A 24,424-nucleotide genomic window follows, 5' to 3' on the forward strand; every position below is an offset into this window, starting at 1 on the left:
TTTAAATCGTCATTTCTGATAGCTTTATGCCAATGTCTGGAGTAAAGACCAATTTCTCATGCAAATGAAGAGACAGGAACAGCACGGGAGAAAACCAGAATAACACGTAGTGGTCACTTGTTGGAATTTCAAAATAATTATCCATTTGGAGGCTCTAATTAATCATTAGATGAGTGCAAAGAGAACAAGTCAAATGTACTGAATTTTTGTGATGTGCACTTGACTTAAAGTAAACCTAAATTTGGGTGGTAGATCCAAAACACCCAGCAGGTCAGGCCTCTGTGTTTAGAAAACTTAAGGAGAAAATGAGAATCTGAAGGAAAACACAGAGGTAGACAGCTCACTGAAAGTTAACTGGGCTCTTGTATTATCCCAAAGAAGGCACGAAAATATGTTTACAGAGCAAAATGATGGAACTGTCACAGCTGGGCTCAACACTGCAACTGCCATTAATCTGTGTGGGTCTCATTTTTTAGTAATAAATTATTTAATTGAATAAATATGTTTTAAAAACTACACAGAGAGAACCAGGGTTCACTGTTCTGTGGAGTAAGCATGTCTCTGCCATGGGGTAAAGGGAGCAGAACTTAGTACGGAAATAAAGGACTGTTTTGTTGATTTGTTTATGAGGGTTGGTTTTTTTTTAATTTCCTTTCCTGAAAATGGTGCTACTGCTCTTTTTAGAGTGAGTTCCAGGTGTCTACAATGCATTTTTAAGGGAGTTTGGATTTAAATTGATTCATTTTAAGTTAAACTTTCTGCAAAGAAAAGGAGCTAGTTCCTGCGGGAGAATGCTCCACTTCAGACACCAACTGCAATTTTTTCTGACTGTAAAATGTTGTTGTAGCTGGTTGCCACTTAAAGTTTGAGTTGCACAAGGAGGTGCTTCTTGCCCACACAAGAAGCCAAGAGACACTGCCTAAAATCTTATTTTCCATCCCTTTCCCTATAATTTTTATCAGTGCTTGAATTCATCCCACGGATATATGTCATGCTGCCCTAAAAAAGCCTAGACATGGCTTCACTTCAGGAAAATTTTGGATTTATTGTGTACTTGGCTGGCAGGAAACTGCATTGCACATGACTGGGACAATGCCAGACGAGACTGAATCTGGAGAAAAAATTCATATTGTGATAATTGTCACTGTAATTAGCAGATGAGCATTAACAGGGCTTTAAAAAATACACATATACTTAACTAAAATCTTCAAGCACTTCAACAAAACCTCAGTTTGGTAAACAGACTAAAGCATAAGTAAATAACTTGACAATGTGTGGCAATCACAGCACTTACAGAAGCAGGATGTTACATTTCTAGTTTGCAATCCATGGGGAATATCTGCTGGACAACATTGGTTAAGTAAAGAACTTATTAATACTCGTATAATTACTGAAATCCAGAATGTTAATTTAGTTGTTGTTTGTCATTTGCTACATGTATGGATTCAGTCTAGCCTTGTTAAAACCTTTAAAAATGGATTTTAAAATAATATTTTATTTTTTAGTAAAAGATCATTCTGCATTATGTAACCCTGTATGTGGTCATATAAGACACTGGAAACAAAAGTGGTATTTCAAGAAAATAATTTTATTTTTCCTATGAAAATAATGGTGATCAGTGCAAGCTGTTAGTCAATCATCTCCGTTAATTCAAATGCTGAAGAGTTTAAAGTAAAATAATGTTGTAAGATGTGTCTAGAGGAGCCCAGGAGTGCAAGACCCGGAGTGATCACTCTTACTAAGAGTGTTTATTAGATGTATGATTTAAGAAGGAATGCTAGCAAAGGTTGCTTCTCTTTGGCTTTTTAATGAGTTTTTGCTCAGAAGCTAATCTCTTAATCCCTCATATCTCAAAAAAGCCTTCTTGACGTTTTTCTGTGCAGTTGGAAACACTAAGTTAAAAATTAGTGTTTAGGGTGTCAGGAGGTACCATGCAGGAAAAAAAAGGGGAGGGTGAGGAAAAACAACATCAACATCAACCAACAATAAACAAAATAACAAAAACAAACAAACAAAACCACAAACAAAAACTCAAACAAATAAACAACAACAACAACAAAAAACCACAGAGAAGGGCTTGTGCCATTCTGTCTCCCTCAAAAGGGCTGCACAGAAAATTAAAAAAATAAAATTTAAAAGCAGCTTGGTCTTGTCTGCATCTCCCTCGTTAGAGACTTTGTGCAATGACAGGATGCACTACTGAACTCTGGGCCCCTGCTGGGAAGTCATAAATCTTTCAAGGGACATACCTTGAACAGGGGGATTTTCGCAGTAAAAGACAACAGGGATTTTACTTAATCATGCATTAATGTGGGTAAATAAAAGGCAGTCCCATTCAGACAGCAAGTCATGAACTATGCAGAGGAAAAGAAAAATAGATGCATACAAGTACCCAGGAAGATCAAACATTTAGGCAGAAGTCTTCCCTAAATAGATCAGCAAATACTTCAGGCAGTTTGGGAGCTGCATGGATTCTCAAGAATGCAACTTCCTTTATTACCTTAATAGAATTAAAATTCAAAATAACCTGATATTCATAATAATACCAATTTCAAGCTAATAAGTTTAACTAAGTATGTGTTTTTATAAATTTACCCATGGAAAAATATAACTTTTCTGCCATACTTAATTTTTTCTGAGCCTGTGACATCGAGTGTGTCTAAACCAAAATTTATGAAAAATTCTTGTGAGAGTAATTTGCATATTCTAAATTGCTATTCCCATTCTGCCCCTACTCTTTTGTTAATGGCAATCCCATTTCATTTCCTATGTTCACTTTTATACCAAACTTAGCGGTGCTAGATTTGAGGTGAGGTGGTAGATCTGCAAGATCACCCTATTTGTGCAGCCAGGTTTCTCACTGCTCTAACAGATCTCAAACATCTGATAAACTGGCAGAGGATAAGATAGGGAAAGGCAGGAAAATGTGTGTTTTAGTTGTTTTCAGTACAGCACAGCCTCCAGCGAGGTGAAAAAGGATTTGGCTAAACAGATAAAAGGTGATTATATCAAACATTCCAAATAGCAGGATGTTTTCCAGAGATAATAAGAACACTATGGTCCAAATTAACTCTTCAGCAGACTCCTGCCTACATATATGGAAACTAATTTTAACCCAAATTGAAACAAAATAATTTTCAATTAATTAATATTGGCATTGAAATGCATTAAAGAGTAGTTGGCAGATTTTACATCTTTTAAATAACTCACAAGTCATTCTCAGGAATCATGTAAATTATCAAAATGCAATAAACAACAACTGTTACAGACAATTAACAGGCGTAATTAATTAATTCTGTTCAGGAAAACTCTTAATGTGCTGCCTGTCAACTTGGGTGACTAATTAGCCATAGACAGCACAAAAATGGATCTATAAAATGGCACTGGAGGAAGTTTTCTTTGAAATAAAAATTTTTCCTGTTTTGTTTGGTGCATAAGGGAAAACAGGGGGAGAAACACAGTCCTAATGACAAGAAAAAAAAGTTTATTACCTTTATTATGCCATAAGGCAATGAGGCCATGTTCCACGGGTTGACCATGTTCACATTTGAAATCTGAGCATCTTGAAACAACTCGGTTTTGATCTTCCAAGTTTGAAATTCAATAACTGTCTGAGAGGATAAACTGGTGAACATGTTTAGTTTATTTAAGTGAAAAAAAAAAATAACAGATGTCAAATGGGCTGCCAGCATCCTTTTGGAAAGTGCCTGTACCTTTTATGTCAGCTCTCACTGAGAGGATCTCATTATTGAAAAACATGGTGAAAAATGCCTGCGTGCATTTTGGAAGGGTGGAAAGGCAAGTTAATGATCTTATGGTTAATGATCAAGGGAAGCTGGGTTTCAGTGCAGCATGGAGGCTGAGGGAAGGGAGAAGAGTTGAAAGGTGAGCCAGAGATGCCAGCCTCCCATGGCATCTTTATCCCTCCAAGTGATTAAGAAGTGGTTGTGGAGTTCCTTGCTTGGCACATTGCAGTTTTCCATAATCAGTTCAGTCTTCCCAGTATCCAAAGTAAAATATTTCTTTGACAGCTGCTGTCTCTCAGCCAGAAACGCAGGAATCAAAGGAGTTCTTCCCTTTTCATGCTGTTAAATAAAAATTCAGTAAAATGGATTGGGCCCAGAGTGCTCTGATCTGTTTGCTTTGTGGCTTTATTTGCACAACCTAAGTCTCCACTTTTGCTTTCCTGACCTCTGCACTGACAGGACAAGGGCTTCTGAAAAAAATTAGTACAGATAAAAGTCCTGTCACTCACTTCCTGTCAGTCTTGCAGATGCTTTTCAATGCCACGATTAGAAATGACTGAATGATTTCAAAGATGCTTTTATAGTCTTACAATGTGTGTTTTGTCCTTTTTTAAGGAGGGTTGCTTGCTCCACACGTTGAACATATGTACTAATGGATTTTACAAGGTAGAAATAGTGAAATTAATCCACTCTTACAAAAGAATTCCAATTACTTAGTGTCATGTGCATCTAGTGTGCAACTGATATGAAAGTATTCACCTCAGCTGTAAATGAGGTAGCCAGGAATAATGCAAATTACAGCACTGACACTCACAAAATCAGAATAGTGGAAGATATGAGGCACTTGTGGAGGTCTGTAGCCTGACCTGAAGTCTCATCAGGGATCCAGGGATGCAGATTTCTCAAGGTCATTTCCAGTTGAGTTTTGAATATTCCCAGGGATGGAGACTTTACAGCTTCTCATGGCAATCTGTGCCAGCGTTTGATCACCTTCACAGGCCAAAAGAAAGCAAAGAAGCAAATGGACAAACCCCAAAAGCCCAAATATATTTTAATGTAATTTTGTAAAATTTAGATTTTTCTCATTGTGCTGTCACTAGATACCCTGAGAAGTCCCTGGCCCTGGTGTCTTTATTTGTATTTTCTTCTCCAGGCTTGACTATTTGATTTTAGGGAAATAATCACATCCCTTGGCCTGCTGGCATTCCTCTCCCTAGTGCAACACAGTCCTTTGCAGATTGCCCAGGATATTGGGAAATACAGTGTGGACTCCAGATTTCAGCACCTATTGCCACTGCTTTGGGTGTAGTGCCACCCAAATTGGCTGTATTAATTCCTATATTAGCAAAATTTATGTAAAGTGACTTGCTCACCACGTTTCTTATTGTCAAGAGGAAGACTTTATTATATGACTGTGAATTCTCCTTCAGTGAGCTGTTGTGCTTTTCTCTTGATACTGATTCATTATTTGAAAAAAAAAATTGCAAAGGAAATTGTTCACTTTTTTGCTGATATTCTCACTCTCAAAACCATTTCAATGGCTCTGTTGGCAGCAGAAGGTTAACATCAGAGGTGAGGTGGGCCTGTGCTTATTTGAATGCAGCAAGAATAATCAGGTTCCATGGTTAAAGGGTAGTTTCTTCTGGGAAAAGAGTGAGAGAGAGTGGGAGGGGAGGGATTGAAAAGAAATTCTTCCCTGCAGATCTTCAACATGTTGAGGGCATTTCTCAGTGCTATTCTGAAGCCTAGAGCTTCACATTTCTGTTGCACAGCAGTGTTTTATGTGGTATTAACTGCAAAGCACATTTTTTAAACAGAAATTATCACATAATCAAGATGTTCTCATAGGTTATGGAGCCCTGTTAAAAGCAATCAATACATATTAATAAAAATAATTTGACAAATTAGGTCCTAATGTTTAGTTTTTGGGTAGCCTGAAGAGAACATAATGCACAAAAATCTAAATTGAATGGTCTGAATGCATACAAGCAGAATAGCTTTATAAATGGCATTGATTGCAGGGCAGAAAATGTTGTAAGTCATAATTTACAATATGTCTGCCAAAAAAAATTGTCTCTGGTGTTGATTGCCAATAAATCCATTGTGGAAATAAGGTTTAGGGTCACAACTGGTGGAGAGGGTGCAAAACTGGGAGTTCACAGAGTCATAAAATCTCAGGTTGGAAGGGACCTCAAGCGTTGGAGCCCAGGACTCTCCTCTGGGTGTCCTGGATGGCCAGGGCTGCTGGCAGGGGGCTCTGAGACCCTGGCATGCAGCCAAAGACACTCTTGGGGTTTTGATCTTAGCCTGTGGAGCAAGTTACTAACTCTGTATGAAGAATTACAAGCCACACACACAAGTTTAGGTATTGTAGTAGAAGTAGTCACGAAGTGAAAGGAAGGGTTTTTGAGTGCTGTACAGGGGGGTTTTAAGCCTTGTACGCAGGGGTCTGAGTTTTGTACATGGGGGTCAGGGGTTCTAAGATGGAGGGATTTGGGTGTGCCCTGTCCTCTTTCTTTCTCCTTCCTAGCCTCCATGTCTTTGGTGATGTTGGCACTCACAGATTGGTTTAGAGTAGAAAGTCACCATTCAATATAGATAGTAGGTATTGGAGAAAAAGCATAAACATGTAGTACATAATATATGATATAAAAGATGGCACCAGCCCCCTGGGAGGGCAGTGTGCCTTTGTCTGAGCTGCTCAATGGGCCACAGCAGCTCAGGAGAAGAATCTTGTAGATAACCAACAATAAACTACCTTGAGAACAGACAACAGAAGACTACTGAGTCTTTCTTCGAAGGCACGGGTTGGAGGAGGGACTTTTCCATCTTTTGGGGTCATCCCAATCCGGGGGTGAAACCCCACACTCAAGGATCATCTGGGTCAAGCTTTCTGAGCAAAATCATGGTCCAGGCAAGATGGGCCAGAGCCCTGTCCAGCTGAATCTGAAAAATATCTAATGCTGGGGAATCCATCCCTTCCCTGGGGAGATGATTCCAGTGGTTGATTGTTACGGTGAAAATGTTTCCTCTTGTGTCCAGCCAGAGTCCCCTGGACCCCTCACCCCATGTCCTCTCCATGTGGCTCCGTGCACAAAGGGAGTCTCCACCTCCTCTGTGGCCACCCTTTACCTGGGGGAACAGGGGGTGAGGTGTCCCCTCAGCCTTCTCTCCCCAAGGATGAGCAAACCCAGGTCTCTCAGCCTTCCCTCCCAAGTCAGACTTCCAGCCCTTGGATCCTCTTTGTGGCCCTTCCCTGCACCCTCTGCAGCCTGCCCAGCTCTGTGTGGCGTAACAGGGACCACACCTGGGCACAGGGCTCCAGGTGGGACCCAACAAAAGCTGAGCAAAGTGGGGTGATGTGTTCTTCACCTCCAATTTGCCCTTTTTGGTGCCTCTCTGTGTGAAGGATCCTGCAGTTAATTCCTTCCCCACCTTTGTGTCCCTTTGCTCCACAACGTCCTTGTGCCTCTCATCCTGTGGAGACCCAGAACAGGACACAGCGCTGCACAGGTGTCCCTCTGCTAAGCAAAGAGAAGGATCACCCACACTGACCTGCTGGCAGTGCTCCTCCTAACACATCCCAGAATGCTGCTGGCGCTCGTAAAGAAGGTGCTTAATATTCCATTAGGTTTCATCAGAGTATTTATTTCATAAAGCATTTTTGAAATGCATACAGACCTTAAAAGCCTACATGGTACCACAGGTCAATGTGACCATGCACAGTGTTTGTATGTAGTGAAAACTTTTAACACTTGAATGAGAAATGCCCTGTTGAATTCATGGAATTCATATCACATTTTCCTACTTTTCTGTCTGCATTTTTTTTTTTTATTTGGAGGTGCAAATTGACAAGGTCACACACTAGAGGGTGAGCAGTTCTCCACTCTGAAGGAGATTTTATGCATTTTATGCACCTGATTAAAAGGGCAAATGGAAAACATCCAGCCCCTTGCTGGTAGGCCTGCTGCTCAGGATGAGACCTTGCAAAGTAAAAACAAAGTTTGTGAGCCTGGGCTTATTTGCCAAAACACATCCCCAGCCCCTGCTTTCAGCTGGAGGGATGAAGTACTCAGCAGTGCATCACGTTTTGATTAAAAGCTCCAACACTGATGCCAAGCCTTGCACGCAAAAATACTCAGAAAAGCAGGTATACAGGTCATTGAGAACTGTGACAAACTGTGGGGTGTGGGGTCTCCATCCAGGTGTTATTTAACTGGAAATTCCAAGTACACAGAGCCTGCTAAAGGCAGGGTTCTGCAGAAGCAAGAGTTGGAACCTGTCTGGGCTGTGTGTACTGGAAGGGACTCATCTCTGGTGAGCCAGGTCCATTTCCATGAGGTTTTGCCCTGTTTTGTTGGGTGAAGAAGAGAAGGAAATAAAGAACAGAGAAAAAAAAAAAAAAAGAAAGGGAAAAAAAAGAAAAATAAGAAAAAAAGAGTGTTTTCCCCAGAAATGTGTTGTGTCTATGGCCTTATATATATTTTTTTAAACCAGCTTCAAAAGAAGCAGGTAGAATAAACCAGTCATGTTTTGTCAGATCTGCCAGTGAAATAGGCTGCACATAAAAACCTGGAGAGCTCATGCTGACAGACAGGGGAAAATTGCTCTTTGGATAGGTGCTCTTAGCATTGTCTGGAAAAATAAGTGTTCAAATAATTCCACTTTGGTGGGCAGCAGCTGCATCGGGTTAAAACAGCAGAGCACATGACACATCAAGATGTAATGAAATAAATATTCTGGTACACAATATCCTGCACATTTTCACATCCAAGAGTACCTCTGGAGTGGTCCAGGTGCCTGTGAGAACTGCTGACACAGCTGCTGGGCTGCTTCTTGTGATGTTCCATGTCATGTTGACTTTGTTCTTTATTGTCCCTGTCCTGGTGTACAAAATGGGTCTCTCACCACTTTAAAATTATTATTATTATTATTATTATTATTATTATTATTATTATTATTATTATTATTATTACATGGAAATCATATCTATTTCATTGTTCCTAATCAATTGTTACTGCCTTTAAGACAGTTTTTATTACCAGATAATTTGTTTTATGTGTGTCATTATTATTGACAAATACTAGAGATCTTCAGGTTCCTGTGAAGTTCCAGATAAATTAATTCTTGCAGGACTTTTTGTACTTTTGAAATGCACCATTCATTAGGAATTATTAATTCTTACAGATTAGGGATCACTAAGTATCATCATGATTAGGATTAATTACTATTTGGTTTTGCTAGCAATGGGATAGTAGCTTTATTTTTCTGTTTTTAGCTTCTTGGCTAATGCAAAGTAAACAGCTTTGGTGGTTTTTAAGAGGCCAGACAACATAACTTCTGATAAAATTTTGACTTAGGAAATGGTCTTGAAGCGCTGCCTCTGTTTGTTTTCTCTTTTTATATAATATAGTTTTCTCCTGGATTTTTCTGTAGAAGGATATGACTCAACAGTATGGAAGCAACTTGCTAAAAAATAAAAATGCCAGAAGGAAGCTGATTCTTTAGCTGAAAAAGCAAATTGGTCTTTAATGAGATGTTAATTCTGGCATCCTAGGAGATTCAGATTAGAAGATTTTATACTTCTTAGGAAAAAATGATCAGATGGAAAACCTGGTGGTGTTGAACTTAATGCAAGCTCTAAATGGAATTTGGTTCCAGAGTAAAAAAAACACAAATTAAAAGCTGAATATTGGATCCAGAGACAGATGGACATTATTGTTGTTTTTTCCTTTCCCTCTTTAAGTTTTTTACCAGAAGTTTTTTTTCCAAACTATTTATATAAAGGGCTCATTAGGCAGAGCAAAATACATCATGTTTTGGCATCACTTTTTCTTACTTTTTTCTCTCCATGTATGTTTACTTGTTTTTAAGTAATGAATTAAGGAAATACATCTTTGCTACTAAAAAAAAATAGATGCAGTAGTTCAGGGACCCTTTTGCTTTTCTCCTGCAATAAAACAACTTCAGTTCAGAAGCAGAAGAACAAGAGTACCTAAATGTTTCTCCTAATAAATTTAATGTTTCTAACTGGGAAAAGTTGCTATTTAGTAGCTCAGAAATTTCTCTTCACTGTGTGACTCTCTGTGATCTGATTCCTTTCTATGCTTATTCCTTTTTTTTTTTTTTTCTATTTAAAATCTCTGTTAAGTCATTTGCTCAAGGGTCTTTGGTGTTCATCATCCAGATACAAAATTCCCTTAAGCATTCAAAATACTGCGGAATGATATATCTGCTTTCTGACATTTTTCTTTCAGCTCCAGAATAATAAATGAACCTGTTGAAGATTTTAAACTGGAATAGATAAAACTAGTATTGTCTTGAGCAAATAAACCTTATTCTTTAGTATATTGAGGATATTGAGCACTGCAGCTCACTGCTGCTCTTCTAAAACCTCTGGAGTTTTAGAAGAATATAGAAGAATTATGCTGATATGGATCACATGAGGCCTTTTAACGTTTTTCAGCAAGAGATTAATTTACTCCAAAAATCACATTTTCCTAAGGGGAATAACTAAATGCTTTAGTTCTTGAATGGTTTGTTGTTGTATTTTTTTCCTTTATTTTTTTCCCCAAATATAAGTGCAATTACAGGAACCCCATAAGAAGTATATGACTGAATTTTTTTCCTATTAGGCTGTGTAATTAATGCATATTTTGTTGCAAGGAATCAAGAAAACAGGGGAAATATATACGAGATGATAAAATATAATGAAAAAATAGTTAGCTATGAAAATTATCAGTCAAAATCACAGGAAGAAAAATGCCAGAGGGGTGTCCACATTTCCTACCTCATTTCAAGGGTTTAGTTTTTTGTCTGGATTTATTGCTGTTTTGCCAGATGTGCCTGTGCTGTACCTGTTCTTGTCAGGTGTTAATAACAAGGCTGAAATACCCCCATTTTTCCTCCTTCATTTACACAGTAAATTATCTGGGATGGTTCTTCTGGGGTGAAAAGACACTACATGCCACATGCTCACCTTTTTGTGCATTCATGGGTAATGAGAATAATGAGGACTTGAGTGAAATCCTGACTGTTTGAAGCATATGAATAATTCAAATTAGAGATACTGATTTTGAGGAGGTTTTTTTTCAGGTTGTATCACGGGCGTACAGCTTTCTCCTACTTGATGATGCCATAAAATGATGATTAATAATAATTAATTTATATTTATGTTATATTAATGACCAGAATTATTAAGGCATGAGGTTTCATGCTGAATTATGGTTGCAGAGCTAGTATTTAATGTGCATTACTTGAGCTGAACACCTGCTTGAGAAACTGACATTGCACCAGGAGTTAGGAGAGTCAATATATTATTTCCTATGTTAGAAGAAATTAATCAATGAGATTGAAATTAATGTTTCAGCTGCTCCCCCGTGGCTATATCTGTAATATTAGAATGCTAATTTGAGGTACAAACTCTCATGTTACCAATACCATCTTCACTTTGAAACATGCACTGGAATGGCAACACTCTAAATCAGGGAATTATGAGGTCTGGAAAATCCAAAAGGTTGACTCAGACGTGACCTTAAGTTTTTGTCTCTGAAATTAGGAAAAGAGTGAGGTAGAGTTCAAGAGCTTCATGACTGGGCAAAATCACACTTCAGCTTCCCTGGTATTTGTGATTCCGTTCAGTTTATGTGTCACTTCTTGCATAATTGGTGCAAATATGTGTAGTTCCACTGTTCCGATCTGTGCTTTTGACAAATATCTAATTCCAATCTGCATGAATGCATGCAAGGTTTAATTTTTTTTTTTTTTTTTCAAAAGGATGGGTATGAGACATGCATACACAATCTGCTTTGTTTGCCCGCCCATATGCATAGTACTCTGAACATAGCATCACAGAATGGTTTGGGTTTGGAGGGACCTTAAAGCCCATCCAGTGCCATGGCAGGGACACCTTCCCCTGCCCCAGGCTGCTCCCAGCCCCAGTGTCCAGCCTGGCCTTGGGCACTGCCAGGGATCCAGGGGCAGCCCCAGCTGCTCTGGGCATCCTGTGCCAGCGCCTGCCCACCCTGCCAGGGGAGAAATTCCTCCTAATATCTGGTCCAAACCTACTCTCTGTCAGTTTGAAGCCATTCCCTGGCTGCTGTCCCTGCAGCCCTTGTCCATTGTCTCTCTCCATCTTTCCCATTGGTTCCTTCAGGCACTGGAAGGCCACAATGAGCTCCCCCAAATCCTCCTCTCCAGGCTGAGCAATCCAAAGTCTCCCAGCCTTAATGATGTCCTACAATTACCTCCTAACAGACTAACAGAAGTGGTCAAAATGTCCTGGAATATTTAGTTTTGCCATCTTCTACATAGACAGCAGGATACAAAAGTTCAGACTTCAAATCCTCATGGAGATGCTTCACATATTGCATTTCCATTCTCAGACAATTCTTCCTGGCCCTTTCCCTTTGTATCCACACAAAGACAGGTTATTGCAGAAAGGTGTGTCCTCTGGGTAAAGGAATTTTTTGCTCCTTTTATCCAGCAAAAAAATGATCACAGAAAGAAGTTCCAGGGCTTGCAGATATTTATCCTGTGCAGGATCCCACACTCTGGAAGACAGGGTTGGGAGTCATGTGCATGTGGATTCAGAGTTTCAGAGGGGAAATCCAAGACATCTGTAAATTCCAGAGTCTTTTGTCTAAATCCCAGCCAGTATTTTTTAAAGTTCCTCATGGCTTTGAACAGCAATAATTATTTGTTTTCTGTTGACTCTGTTTGCTCAGTTGGTCCTTCTAAATGAAGATGTAGGGAAAACTGAAGAGAAAAGAACAGCTTCTGCTGTGGCAAGTGCCTTGGAAGGAAAAGGAAAGAAAAGTTACTTATCCTCTTAAACCTACTTAGGAGTTTTCATGGAGTCTGATGTGTTTCACAATGCAGACAGAAACAGGGCAGAAAAAATAATTTCTCATTTGTTGATGATGCCTTTGTCTCATTTCCAACGTAGACCAGAAGAAACTTCAGATTCAAATGCACATTTAAAGTCAAATTAATTGGTCATGAAAGAGCATTTAATACCCATTATAAAAGCAAACCAACAACAAAAACCAATCAACAAAACAATAAAAAAAAAAGCAAGAAGAAAAAATAGTATGTTAGTTCCCAGGCTGTCAGATGTGTTGCAAGAGCCATCAATGGGGAGGTGACAAGAAAGGATGCACCTGAAGAAAAGGTAGCATGATGTTAGAAATGTGCTGAAAAACTGAGATATTTTGTGTCCATTTCTTCTCCAACATGGTATTAACATATTTTTATGTTATCCATATTGTCATTAAAAAACATTTCTTGTTTCCTAATTTATTCAGCAGTTGCAGTGACTGGAGCTTTAGAAAGTGGGAAAAGCTCCGTTCTAATAAATTGCATTTAATAAAGATGAAAATTATATTATCAGTGAGAACCTGCAGTGAGCATTATGGGACTCAGCAGAATATACTTGTCTAAGTACTAATGGTGATTAAAAGACATCATAAAACACTGCCACACCATTTTCAGATTTTCCAAACCATGTTTTTGAGTTTAGCTCTGCACACAAAAACCATTTTCTTATGGCAGGTGTGTTTTTCCCTATATTAACCAGCTTTCTCCTGTTGGGACAATACAAAGTGAAAACATTCCTACTGTGGCAAGGAGGAGTTTTCATCATTATTAAAGAGTCTTAACTACTTAGATACACCTGAGAAAAGATTCTGATAAGTTTTTGCAGCCCTGTGTTAGCACAAGATCCGCATTTGCACAGGCAGTGATGACATCAAGGCTTGCAACAGAACTCTGGTTGTGGATAAAGACTTAAAACCCTGAGAATCTAGTCAGAAAAAATATTTTTAAGAGCTAAATCTCAGTGTATTATACTACCATTATCAAGAAACATAAAGCATCCAGTTCATATTAAGTACCCAGTTCTGTCAAACTCAATTTGAATCGACATTAAATCAAAGAAAAATAATTTTTTTGAAGATGACTTGGTTTTCTCCATGTGTTAACTAAGATGAGGGCTGCAAGGGTGTGAAATAACATGAAGACAGATGTATGCCAACATATTCAAGTACAAATGTAATCTTGCTGCAATTGAGAGAGAGAAGCATGTCTTGATTAAAAATTCCTATTACTTTCCTCTCCTTCTGAGGCAGGTCAACTTTTTAATCATCAGTTATATTATTCATTATGAACAGTCTAATGAGGCCAGAATTTGGTCCTTTAGGATTAATTTTTGCAGATAGGAAAACTGCGTTGTCAGTGTCATTTGATTTATTCAAAAATATGACTGAATGGGCTGTAATTTATAAGGGGAACGATGACAGTCATAAAAAGAAAATATTTAATTTCAGCTTCTGCTTTTCCTGGCATGAAATAAGAAACATCTGCAGTAGTCATTAGCTTGTAGCTGAACAATACATTAGCCTAAGTCAGCAACAAAAGTGAGCAGTGGATTAACTTTGTCCTCACTGGTGGCGACTTTGGGATCAGCTTTACTTATATTAAACCAACAGATCCCGACCAATGTAGCATAAACAAAATAAATAAACATATCAATCTGCATGCAAGGTGGTGGATGCTTCTGAAACACCCGCTCCTTCATCACTTGCCCTCTCAGGTGGGAGGAAACCTGAGCAGTTTAAAAGAATCAGTAACTTAAAATAAAATAGAATAATTGTGTTTCAAGCATTGCAGCTGAATAAATGAATGCCCGAAGACCATGAAGCAAAAAGTTTACTAAAATAAGGAACGTAAATATTAAACTAGCAGACCGTGAATCTTGATGCTGATTAGAACTGGGATGCGTCAAGCATTTCTTTCATGCATCTTACAGTAAAATACAGGAAAAATTAAATTACACAGGTTTTGTCTGGTTTGGCTGAAATCAAAGTGGTGGCAATATTTCAGGAGAAATACCTGACCCTTGTTTAGGAAAAATATATATTAAAAATAGCATAGTCTGGTTAATCAGATTTGAATTAAATGGCTTTTTTAAATATAATTTCATTTGCCTCAGAAGTTAATTTCATACTCTGTAACAGGGAGTGTTGCATCTACATTTGTCATGAACTGTGTTCATTCAAAAATAGTCCATAGTAGCTGCACTGTTCTGCTTTGACTTGGCAGCCCTAAAATCTAGATTTTCTGTGCTGAAAGCACTTGGCTTGGTGTGACAGTTCTTGGAGCTTGAGAACTCTACAGGTTGAGTAGGAGAGGAGACAGGACTTGTGGGTGACACCGTAAATCTAGTTTATTTGCATTTTTACAGCCTTCACGACCATATTTGGATAGGAAAGAGACAACTTAGCAACATAAACACCGAAAAAAAAAATTTTGTCACATCGTTAGCCAGTGTGTGGTACCCGAATCACAGTGGCAGCACCCTGTCCGGTGAGAGCTGGAGCAGCAAGGAGGATGTGATTAATAGAAAACCAGAGTGCAGTACAGTGAAACAAAGCAGTGATGGCCTGCCTGGTGAGAACAAAGTGATGAAGGGAGGCTGATTAAAAGGAGCCAAAACAGCCTAGCAAAGCAGCTGAGCAGCATCGCCAGACAGGGAGAGGGAAGTGACTGCACGGTTCCAGAGGAACTTCGGGGAAATTGAGGGTTTTTGGCAGTTTAATGGGATCTGTAGGACTATATCAGCTGCAGGACCACGCATTTTCACTGTTTGGGAGCAGAGGAAATATCCTCTCAGACCGGGGAAAGGTTACCAAGCCCTTTGGCAGAGGAGCTGAGGACACAAGTGCCGTGCAGTCACAGAGACTAGAACAAATAAAAAATGTGAAAAATAGTCTGCATGCACTTTGACATTTTTAACAGGTGTTCAGGGCCCATTATTCACCAGTTATAACTTGAGTACAGTTAGATTTGTGGCTGTCTGTGAGGATTCATCAACATTAGGAGCTGAGCAAGCCGTCATTAGGACATGCAGGATGGCCTCTGTAAATCACAGCATGCCATCACACCCAAATATTGCTGCCTGCAGCCCAGAGAGCCACCCCCAAGCTTTGCTTTCCCCAGGAAGCTTACAAATAGGATAAATCCAGGAAGAAGAAGGGATTTAGAGAAGGGATTTTGATAAGGTGAGAGAAACTCATCTGATCTAGCTGGCAGTCTCTGCACTAGAAGTAGCTGGAAAGTGGCATTGTTTGAATATGAGAGGGATTTTCTTTTCCCCCTGTTCCTTTACCTGAGTGCCACTGTGGTACAATCTGCAGTTGCAGATTGTAGTTGGTTCAGTTGATTCAGTTGATTGCAGTTGATTCATCTAGAAATGTCACTTCTTGTTTTGAGGGGAGCATCAACAATTAAACAAAACACAAACAAAACCGGCTTTTCCACATTGGATTTATTTACTATATATAAATAGTGCTCATGTGCTTTTCTATTTATGTTTTCATCAACCAAGTAACAGAACACTGTAACCCTTACCTCTGATTATTTCTCCTGTTTCTTGTTCTGGTAACATTTCTGTTAATTTTCTCTTTCTTTGATATTTTCAAGCCTTTGTTGAAATGTAGACACAAGAACCAGAAAACTTAAGCCAAATCTGTTTTAAAACCATTATGGGAGGTACCAAACTAATTTATTTTTTTTAAAAGATGTTTTATATCTCATTGTTCAGGAATCTCATTGACTGCAATATTTATTCTTATTATTGAGAAAGAGTGGGTGAGATGATGAAAAACGGATGGTATATAAAACAGCAGCAGGATTTGTATCAAAAATAGTGTGGCCAGAAAGACTTGGGAAGTGACAATGTAGGGTTAGGTCACAGATTGGTCTCTATGATCTTGGAAGTCTTTTCCGACTGAATTGATTTTGTGATACTGGAATTATTTGATCAGTGGGCAAATATGAAGTATTTACAATATAAAAGACTATATTTACAATATAGAAGACTATATTTACAACATAAATTGCTGATGAAAAAGGCATTAAGCAGGAAAAGGTGTTGATCTGGCCTGCAGACACTCAGCAGAACCACTGTCATGTAGACAACAACAATGGATATTGCAGATATTATTCAAGCCCAAATATTAGCAATGGCTGTAATTCAATATAAAACTGGATGAGAAATTGTAATTTTTCAGTACTATTGAGCTTTTTCCACACAGTTTAGAAGGTGTTCTTAAACATGGACTTGCAGTGGGTCCCGATGAATCCTTGGGTTATCACAACACCAGGTACAGCTGGCACTGTGGCGATGATTTTATTCTTACTAGAAAGAAAAAAAACATCCTGTGAAAACAAAGTATAAGGTCGTGGCAACTTCTAAGTATAATTTTATTGCAGAAGTATGAAATTCTAACTGATTTTCAAGATTTTGATCAGAAGGATTTTTTTAATCAATAATTCAGATTTTTTTAAGGAAAAAACCAGCATCCCCTACACCACTATGCAGTGGAGAGCAAGAAAATTGATCAGAAATATCCTTTAAAGGCTTCAAGAAAGGCCAGAGGACTTTAGAGCCTGAAGAAGAAGGAATATGGACAGAAAACACTTTTTTTTCCTTAAGTTTACTGGTTCAGTTTTTATGGATAACATGAATACACCATTAACATTCTTCCTCTTTAACGTTCTTTGGAAACAAAGAGCATCTGCAATTTCTTGTTTTTACCAAGTCACTCAATTTGCTATCAGCTTTAAGTTGCTTGGTAAATCAGGTATAAGACTGAAGAAGAAAAGAAAAGTTCATCAAATTGAGCAGTCCTGTCCCCCCAGGGAGAAGAGAAGCCTCTGGAAGTATTAAAAAAAGCCCCAAAAACCAACAATCAACCAAATTAACAACAAAAAAAAAAAAAAAAAACAACAAACTAACACCCATTAAAAGAAAACAAACCCAAAGCAAACAAAGGAAAAACCCAAACCAAACAAAAACAAACAAATAAAACCCCAACACAACCCCCACAAACAAACAAAAAGCAAATAAACAAACAAAACCCAAAACCCAACACCCAAAACCCAAACAAGACAAAACCAACCAACCAACCAGTCAACCAGTCAATACCTCAACCAACAACCAAAAAAACCTCAAGAACAAAAAAAAATCACCACCACCAAAAAAACCACAACAACAAAATGGAAAAACCCAAACAAAAAACCCCAAATTAAACAACAACAACAACAAAAAAAGAAACAAACAAAAAAATTCAAAAGGGAGGGGGGGAAACCCTTCTCTTCAGACCTGATTAATGACCTTTATGTAGAGATTCCAGCAACTACTGGCCTCCCCCAAACTTTTGGGGCTGCATGTGGAGTGGAGATTGAAAATATTTTGGGAAAGAGCTGGAAACAACCTCACTAAAGCCTTTCAGTCACTGAGGTTTGCATTAGTGATGGCAAAATGGTAGCAAAATTTACATGCTGGCTTTCTACTGGGAAAGATTGACCTAATTGCGGAGGAATTAATTATCCTGGAGTTGTAAGCTGGGATTTGGTCCTGGCTAGACTAAACTCTGGTGATTTCAGTGGGTATCTACACTATAAAGTAGTGTGAGGGGGCATTAGGATAATTCTCAAGCTGCAAGGTGGTACAATAAAAGAAGCACAGCTAGTGAAAAGTAATATAAATGTGTATTTCATTGATTTATTCCAGGTCAGCAGGAGACAATAAATTCAGTCAGCCACTTTTATACTTACAAAATGCATCTCACCTAAAGAGCTTTATGTGTTACAGAGAATCAGGAAGGAGGCAGATAAGTGAAGAAAATCCAGCCAAATATTGGCTGTTTATTTTTAGAAGACACTTCTCTCTGTCAGTTTACGTAGAGTAGGGCATGTAAGTTTTTATATATGTTTTTGTGCGTGTGTTTTAAAATCTATAGTGTGTCATTGTGTCCTTTTAATGCAGAGTCATGGATAAAATTCACTAGGTTAAAACATGGAATATTTATGAGGTGCAGCAATTTGCTCAGCGGATGAATATTTCATGACTGATATTTTTTATGTCTGATTTCTTCAATGTACCTTCAACATAGTCACAACAATCTTTGATGTAGAAAAAGAGCTTGAGAATGCTGTATACAGTAATTAACATAGACTTTAAAATAGATGGTTTAAGGTAAATTTTAATATTCCAGTGGATTTCATTAAAGGAATATTTTCTGTTTGGTGAAATCATCATAAAATTCCTGGTGGAAAAAGTTTTTGGTGGGGGAAAAGTTAGTGTTGGGGGTTAATTTCTGTCTTTTGCATTTTGTCTTTGTCCTTAATTTAAGCCCTTGTTAGACTTCAGCAACTCCACTGACTTAGTTAAGTCAGTATTTAATGTTAACATTAATAATGCTGTATAAAGTTGAGCAATTGACAATGCAGTAAAACTGCATCTGTTAGCATTTGGATCACCCAGTTCTGAACCTGAACTTTTCCTTGCATGAATATTAACTGGAAAGTGCCACGGGGGCCATGCAAATTATTCATGAGCGCGTGTTAAATTCAGAGGGAATTTTTAACTTTAAAAACAAACACATGTCTTTGACCTGAAAACTAACAGAAAGAAGTGCAACCTAAAAAAATAGGAAAATATCTATGAAAATTTATTACTTTTATTTTAATTTTTTGAGACAGTGTTTATTGATGCCTAATTTTGAACTTTTATAAAGTGCTATAAAATGGTTGAGTTTTTCTTTGTTTTTTCTCTTGAAAGGACTGAAGTTGAGTTGATTTACTACAAGGGTGGAAATTTTTTTGGTTGACCCAAATAAAAAGTTTTCCACTCTACTTAATATATACTTTTTAAAATATATAGGTGTTGGGGAAGAAAATGAAAAAAAACAGGAAAACAAACATAAAAAATTATTTTTCAGGTTTTGTCCTGAACTGAGCAGTTGACGGAGAAGACAAGCTGGGAATTTATTTTTTTGTGAGTGTATTTAACAGTAATGAAAATCAATCAAGTTCCAGCCCAGGCTTTCTTTACCATGTGGAGCATCTGCTGGTCATTTTCCCAAATCTCCAGTATGACACATTTAATGTATTTACCCTGAATACTTGAGATGAAGACTGGGGAAGAAGAAAGGAAATCAATCCTTTAAATTTAGCATATTTCAATAACCATAACATCTCAGAATGGTTTGGATTGGAAGGGACTTTAAAGCCCAATCAATTCCAACCCTGACATGGAAGCACACCTCCCACTGTCCCTGGCTGCTCCAAACCCCATTTAACCTGGCCTTGGGTGCTGCCAGGGATCCAGGGGCAGCCACAGCTCCTCTGGACACCCTGTGCCAGCCCTTCCCCACCCTCCCAGCCAGGAATTCTTTCCCAATATCCCACCTAACCCTGCCCTCTTTCAGTCTGAAGCCATTCCCCCTTATCCTGGCACCCCAGCTGTCTCTGTGCGTGCCCCATTTCTTTATATGCCTTTTTTTTTTGGTTTTTTTTTTTTGGTTTTTTTTGTTTGTTTTTTTGTTGTTTTTTTTTTGTTTGTTTTTGACAAACACAAGGCATTACTTGAACCCAGGTGCAAGGACAAAAAGAATTGATTTTCATTGTTCTGGCCTGAAACGACCCAAGTTAAAAGCATTTCCAGCATTTCCAGTGCCAAGGAGTACAGATTATAATAGTACTCCTTGTTTTTGTGATGGGCTGCGGCGGCACACGGTGAGACGGGCATGTGTGGAAGACTTCTAGACTCCATCCAACATCAGCTGGATTATTTCCTTCCAGCAGGGAGAGATTTTGCCATCTGTTTGCAGAACAGAAGAGGGGAAAATCCAAAATGAAGGGCAGAATTTTAACACAGCCCTCCAGAGCCTGGCAGCTCTTTTTTTTTCTCCGAGTGGGAGGTGCTGGTTGGGAAGAGTTTTGAATTGCAGCCACAAGAAAGGGTGGTGAGCACCCCTTGGAAACCCAAAACCCTGCACTGAAAATGAATAAATGTGCTCTCAGAAACGTATGGGGGAGTGGGCGAGACACGGAAAAATCCATACTCTCAGGATGAAATAAAAACATCTTTAAAAAAAAAAAAAGAGAGAAGAACTCAAAATCAATAGGCCTGACTCCTACACTAATGAAAAGTGAAGGGCATGGAGGAGCACCAGAGTGCTCACTGATGGCTGCTGTGAAAATGCTTCTTTCAGGGGGTGAATTCAGAGAGGCTGGTAAAGTGTTGGCTTCCAGTCAACAGTTTTATTCACCAAGACAAGAGCAAAATCAGTCTGAATGATCTTTCCTTGTTCATGAGAAAAGGCCTCAACTTCTAGTTATTTTCTGAAAAATTAAGAATTACATTGCTAAAAAAATGAGGGGGAAAATGCAGCACTTCTGAGAAGAATAAAGGAAACTCACACCAGGTGTATTTTTTCTATTTCCTACCACAGTCCTTTTGCCTAGTTTGCACGTTGTAAAGCCATGCTTGTGCCAGCAAGAGAGAAAAAATCACCTTCTTTTACACTTGAGCATGTTTCTCATTTGGCATTCCTGTTTGTTGAAGTGCAGGTGTCTGCAAAGAAGTTTGTGTGTTCAGTAAAACCAGTGTAGGACACAGAAATTTGTTCAAATTGTCCAAAGTTTAAAGTAAGCTTCTTTGCTTGTCATATTTCAGGGAAGAACAATATATTATTTTTGAAGAGCTCTGGCTTCAGCATGGCCTCTGCAGATACCCTTTGACAAATTGATATATGGCTTATTATTACTGTTTTTAACCCCAGATCTGTGGTAATAAATTTTTGAGATCTAGATTAGGGCACTGTTTTATTGAAACTGGGATCACTGACACTGTTTTGCCACAGTCGACACCACACATATTTTTAAACACACATTTTTCAATGTTAAACTATAGTGGATTCAGATAGGTATTCATTCTGGTTGTACTGAAGTTGAATATAAACCCAATATTGACTGCAAAGTTTATAAGTTCTTCTTTTGTTTCTGCCCAACCAGAAAAGTTAGAAGAGAGTACTTCTATTATTCCTTAAGCAGCAGGTTCCAGTCTCCAAATTCCACCTCAACAATGAAAATAGTGTTTTATTCATTTAAAAATATCTTCTTTGCCTTCCTTGCACCAGGACTTCATTCTTCTCCCACACCCGTGCGCATGCTGTGCAGCTTTATGGTGGAGCATTTTCCTTGTTCCTGAATTTACCAAAAAAAACCAAATAAAACCCACACATTGAACCAAAGCAACGTGTCTCCCTGCGTGGGACCCCTCCAACACCACCTCTCTCGTTTTATCCGCAATCTGCTCCTTTGAATTCTCCTCTTGGCACATTACTCAATTTACAATTCAGGTTTCCTGTGATGGAGATGGTGTTGTGTCATTAAAGCAGCATGCCAGCCCCCAGTCAGGCTGGGCAGGGCACTGCAGAATTATTGTGGATAAATATTACAAGAAAAAAAGCAGTTAATTCTTTTGTAGAGCCTACAGTAAAGCCAGCTATTTCCACCAAGAACTGTATGCCCCTGGTCCTGTGCAGTTTTATTCATTATGATGTGTTTTCTATGAAACTGTGGCCATTGAGTCCTTTTTGTCTAATTTCAAACTAAAGACTTTTAATATTGGTGGCTCAGTGTTTTAAGACGTGTTGCCCAATCTCAATGGTTTTGTTATAAAGTTGCTGTTGGCCTCTTCATTGCCCAGAAAGGATAATCTTTGCAACTGGCACGTTTAGGTAATTTGCCAAAACTCACAAAGTATTTGGGAAAGCACTGAAAATTTCGGGATGCATATTTATCCTGAAATTTTAGGGCTTGAAAGCCTCTGGGATTTCCTGTGTACTTACATCACTTCCCAGTATGTGTTTCCACAAGGCAAAGTCTGGGTGCAATTGATCCTGGTAGCAGGCTGGCTGCTTTAAGTTATTTTGGGGTTAAAAATGGCAAATTCTGTGACAGAAAGCTCATGCATTAAGATTAGCGAATGATATTACAGGGTTGAATAGAGTTGGTGTTTATTTATCTTAACTGCTATTTTCTCATCTGTTTGGGGCATGTTTTACGGCCTTCTGAATCCTTTTTCATGCTGCTGGATATTGTGTATTGAACATTTTCAGGTGGTGTGGTACAGATAAAATACCACACGAAGAGACATAATGCAGCCTCCTGTACCAGCCCAGAGCCAGCAAACATTCTGTGAACATCTGAGTGGACTTTTATTGCATTTTTTGTTTTCTCCCCCAGGTGGGAGAATAGCCATAAAATAAAAAGTATTATCACCATTACGACTTTGCAGTGAGGTATGTGATGTTATTTTAAAATTCTGCATTCACATAAGAACAGGTAGTAAAATTCCCCTTAAAACACACACAACAACCAAGTGAAACAGCTTCAGGCAAGTGACTGAAATATTAAAAGATGAAATTGCTTGAAAGGCAAAGCTTTCTATCTGTGACTGTGGGGATTTCCCAGGTAGGATTTTTGCATCCACAATAACAGATGCTAGCTGGTACCTACTTCTATAAGTGTATTTTACAGCCCTTTTTAGCATTTTGTTTTAAGATTATTAATTTGGTTGCTGGAGAGTGCTCTCTGACACTTAAAGAGGCAAAGACTTTTGCACGCTGATTTGCAAAAGTCCACTTTATCCACTTTTACCTTTTTGAGTACACTTATTTTTTGGACACCAAAGTGCCAGGGGCAGCTTCTCATTACATTTTCTGCTCTTTTGGAACATTCACATATTCTCAAATCTGCGTATGGCATTGTGTGTGTCTTTGTGTGTGTAAAACTCTGTGATATTTCAGGCCATGGCAGACTACTCCTGGTTTCAGAATTACAATTTTCAGGACTGTTGTGCCACTGGCAGCACCGGAATCCTTGGCAAGAACTGGAGCTGACAAAGAACTCAAGAATTGCTTTAAAATTTAATTTCTTTACACTGTTTTCTATAAGAAAGATCATCCTGACGAATACCAGCACAACCCTGCCTTGTTCTAGAGAGGTGTAAATGTGAAGGCACCTGAAAAATCATTATTTAATCCTGTCATCTATAAAATGTAGTGTTTCACCTCAATATTTTTTTTTTTATTTGAGATTTAAACATATTCTCATTCAGCACTGATGGCCCTGGTGATTGGCAAAAAAGGAAGACGAGAGAGAATGCATTAGATGCCTTTTTTGGCATTTCTAGGACTGTCATTTTAGGACACTAGTATTCTAGATTTTAATAATACATGGTGTTTTGCTCAGACACCCACTTTTTTTGTTAGAATTTATTTTTCTTGAAATAAAAACAGTGAAGAAGGAGTAAGTTTTTTTCATAGATTTTAAGTGCTTAAATCAATGTAAACCTGTGGAAAGTGATACATCTTCTCTACTAAGCGCCAAGGGCCATTTTTGGGGGTTTCTTAATTAATATATTTGTTTTCCATCGAACATCTGTCAGCCAAGCAAAGTTTCATCAGTTCATGGAGAGTCATCTCTGCCATGCACTGGTGAGGGGCCTGGCATGTTCCTTCTGGCTTTGCTTTTGTTCATTTCTGTGCGTCCTGTTGTGCCTTTTTAATCTGTTTCTTTGGGGTGTTTCTTGTGGGTTTACAGGGGTTTGTTATGTTTTGGGTTTTTGGTTTTGTTTTTTTTTTTCTTTTTCTCGTGAATGAGTGCAAAAAACAGCTTGGCCAGCTGAAGAAGGAAGGAAGCAAACGTTGCTCCAAGGGCCTGTGGATGCTGAATTCTGTCAGATGTGGGGAGAGGGCAGAGTCAGGATTCTCAGGCACACATTTCCAGTGAAACATTTGTAGCATTAAAATCACATTCTTAAT

At 38.5% G+C, this 24,424-nt stretch overlaps 1 protein-coding gene across 2 annotated transcripts in view; it reads left to right on the top strand.

Annotated features, from left to right (window-relative positions):
• The window catches only part of EDIL3 (EGF like repeats and discoidin domains 3), a 238,638-nt gene that overhangs the window by 67,840 nt on the left and 146,374 nt on the right, over nucleotides 1-24,424 (top strand). The gene's annotated exons all lie outside the window — the stretch shown is intronic.

This window comes from Motacilla alba, chromosome Z (genome assembly GCF_015832195.1).
Source record: "Motacilla alba alba isolate MOTALB_02 chromosome Z, Motacilla_alba_V1.0_pri, whole genome shotgun sequence".
NCBI classification, from domain to species: domain Eukaryota; kingdom Metazoa; phylum Chordata; class Aves; order Passeriformes; family Motacillidae; genus Motacilla; species Motacilla alba.